The sequence below is a fragment of the Pteropus medius genome, unplaced genomic scaffold, assembly GCF_902729225.1.
Source record: "Pteropus medius unplaced genomic scaffold, Ma_sr-lr_union100, whole genome shotgun sequence".
In the NCBI taxonomy this organism is placed as follows: Eukaryota; Metazoa; Chordata; class Mammalia; order Chiroptera; family Pteropodidae; genus Pteropus; species Pteropus medius.
Window position 1 is genome coordinate 31,168,246 of NW_024354500.1, and position 3,157 is coordinate 31,171,402.

General features: G+C 39.3%; 1 pseudogene; it reads left to right on the forward strand.

The window, feature by feature from the left end:
• Nucleotides 1-2,185: 2,185 nt before the first annotated feature.
• Nucleotides 2,186-2,304, forward strand: LOC120595089 (uncharacterized; annotated as a pseudogene).
• Nucleotides 2,305-3,157: the final 853 nt, after the last annotated feature.

Consider the following 3,157-nt stretch of genomic DNA (forward strand, 5'->3'; position numbering starts at 1 on the left):
TATGGCTGGAGCTCCTCCTCCTGCCCCATGTTTACCCACGGGTCCTTCATCAATTCTTCGAGAGTTCCTCGGTTTTGCGGGTCGAGTGTCAAAATTTTCTTCAGAATGTTCTTGCACAAAAAGGACACGAAATAGGGGACCTGGTACTGTCCTTTCAGGATCTTCTGCCGTAGCACAGTCACGTCTAAAGCCATAAACGGCAATTTTCCGGTAACAGTTTCGTAAAGGATAACTCCCAGGCTCCATACGTCGGCTCCGGGGCCATCGTAGCCTTGTCGCAGGAAGACCTCTGGGGCGACATAAGGAATGCTGCCACAGAACAGATGCAGCTTGCGGCCAACATACCCACTGCTGAGTCCAAAGTCTGCAAGTTTCACATTCAGTTCAGCATCCAAAAGCACATTCCCTGGCTTCAGGTCCCTGTGGACGATGCCCTTCTGGTGGCAATAATGCACAGCCGAAATCAGCTGTCGGAAGATGCCCTGGGCCTCGTGCTCCTTCATACAGCCAAAACGCTGAAGATATCCAGATAAGCTCCCTCTGCTCGCGTGCTCCATTACGAGGAAGATGGTGTATTCGGTGTCAATCACCTGATATAATTTTACAATATTGGGGTGGTTCAGGCTTTTCATAGTTTTTATTTCTTGTAAAGGTCGATAGGCGCCCCGCCGATTAATGACTTTGACAGCCACCTCTATCCCGGTAAGAATATGTCGGGCCAACTTCACCTTGGCAAAGCTGCCCTCACCAATGGTGTGCAAGAGCTGGTAGTGGCCAATAGAGGTGGCTGCAAGGTCATGTGGCATGGTGACCACTAACTGCACTAACTGATAATACTATCACTGTAAACTATACTAGCAGACAATACTAACTATGCTAACTGTGCTAATACTAATAAATGAAGCTAACTATACTAATTAACTGTGCTAATACTAATAAATGAAGCTAACTATACTAATTAACTGTGCTAATACTAATAAACAATGCTAACTATGCTAACTGTGCTAATACTAATAAGCAATGCTAACTATACTAACAATACCAATACTAACTCTACTGAATGCACTAACGATGCTAACTCCCAATACTAACTGAAAAAAAATTTCAAAGAAAAACAGAAAAAAAAATATGAGAAGAGAACAAAGAAAAAAACTGAGGAAAAGCAAATGAGAAAATTAAAACGAAATAAAAAAGGACAAAGAAAAGAGAAGGGACAAATAAGAAAAATGAGAATTAAAAAAATGAGAAAAAGAAAGTAAAGGCAAGAGGAAAAATAAGCAAAACAACAACAAAAAAAGGAGAAAACAAGCTAACTAGTCCAAGTCCAACAGGTCACCACAAATCAGCTTCCTGGGCTCTCTAAGGACAAAAACCTCAGCCCAGTCAGGGCCTTTTATAGGAGTTTTTTCTAATTCCATCACAATGGTGCTTTATGAGGTCAGAGCAAGACATGGACCAATCATGGCCGGATATGAACCAGGGGTTTCCTCACTACTTGGTCTCAAGATATTATATTTTTTACACTTAAAAAAGTATAAACAAAACAAACAAAACAAAAACAAAAACAAATAAGGACCCCAAAGAGCTCTTTGTTTATGTGAGACAGTAAAGATTGATATTTACTTTATTATAAAGTAAAATCTGTAGGATGCTTCAGTGACCTTTTCATTTATAATTTGAAGATCTGCAATAAATTTTGTCCTTTAAAGACCTTAGAGTATCTACACTTAAAATGTTCAATTCTTTTTTCTTAAAAATGATGCTACAAGTTAACTGATATCATACTATAGGAAAATGTTCTGTTGAATAAGATAAGGTACATTATTAACATCTGTAAAGCTGAGAGGAGGTAGCTTCGTCATATTTTTCCAATAAGATAATGAGCATTTGCTCAACAGAAACCCTGGAGACCAGGGGGCAGTGGGTTGATGTATTCAAAGAGTTGAAGGAAAAAAAGCTATTAACCAAGAATCCTATATCTGGCAAAACTGCCTGAAAATGAGGGAGACCTTAAGACATTCCCAGATAAACCAATGCTGAGGAAGTTCTTTACCACTAGACCCGCCTGGAACGTAGCACATCCTTCAGATTGGAATAAAAGGACACTGGGCAGAGACTCAAAGCTTTATGAAGAAATTAAGATCTCTGCTGAAACTCAGTGTACAGACAATTATAAAAGCTAGTACTCTATGGCCACACCACCTTGAACAAGCCCCATCCCATCTGATCTCGGAAGCTAAGCAGGGTCGGGCCTGGTCAGTACTTGGATGGGAGACCACTTAGGAAGACCAGGGGCTGTAGGCGTAAAAAATAAAAAAATAAAAAATAAAAAAATAGCATTGTAAGCTGACAAGGTCCTTGCAATCTGTGAGGTCAACCGAGAGTTGCCTCGCTTAAGAAAATAAATAAAAATAAATAAAAATAAATAAAGTTTAAAGAAAAAAGCTAATACTGTTGTGACTTTGGTTTGTAGCTGCACTGTTTGCTTTTTGACTTAAGAGACTAATGTAGTAAAAAGAAATTATTAGTCTATGTTTTGGGACACACAATGTACAAAGATGTAATTGGGTGACATCGACACCGTGTTAGGGTCAGAGCTATGAAGGAGAAGAGTTTTTATATGTTCTGAAAGTTAAGCTAGTATAGATTCACTACACGGGCGTTACAACTTTCAGAGGTTAGGTCATTCCAGTGACAAAAAATATTTCTCTTATATATATTCGTTCTTCTTGTGTGATTTTTGCCTCATGTCATCCAAAACCCTTGGAATTTCCTGAGTGATCAGTGCAATGTGCCCATTTTTTATTATAATGTTTGGTCTCTTTCCTCAGTTCCTAGAATCATGAATGTGAAATAATTTTCTTATTAATCATGATAAACCCCTTTCTTCCACAACTGGGTTTCTGGTAATACGATGACTTTAGACAGCACCCAAGGATGAGGGCTAGTTGCCAGTGGAACCAGTTATAAGTAGACTTTTAGTCCCACCCCCTATTTCTGGGGGCAGTGATGGAGGTTGAATCCATCGCCTGTGAGTTAATTAACTATACCTGTGTAATAAAGCCTGTGAGTTACTTAACTATATCTGTGTAATAAAGCCTCCAAGAAACCCAAAAGTACAGAGTTCAAGGTGCTTCCATGCATGGGAACCAAAATG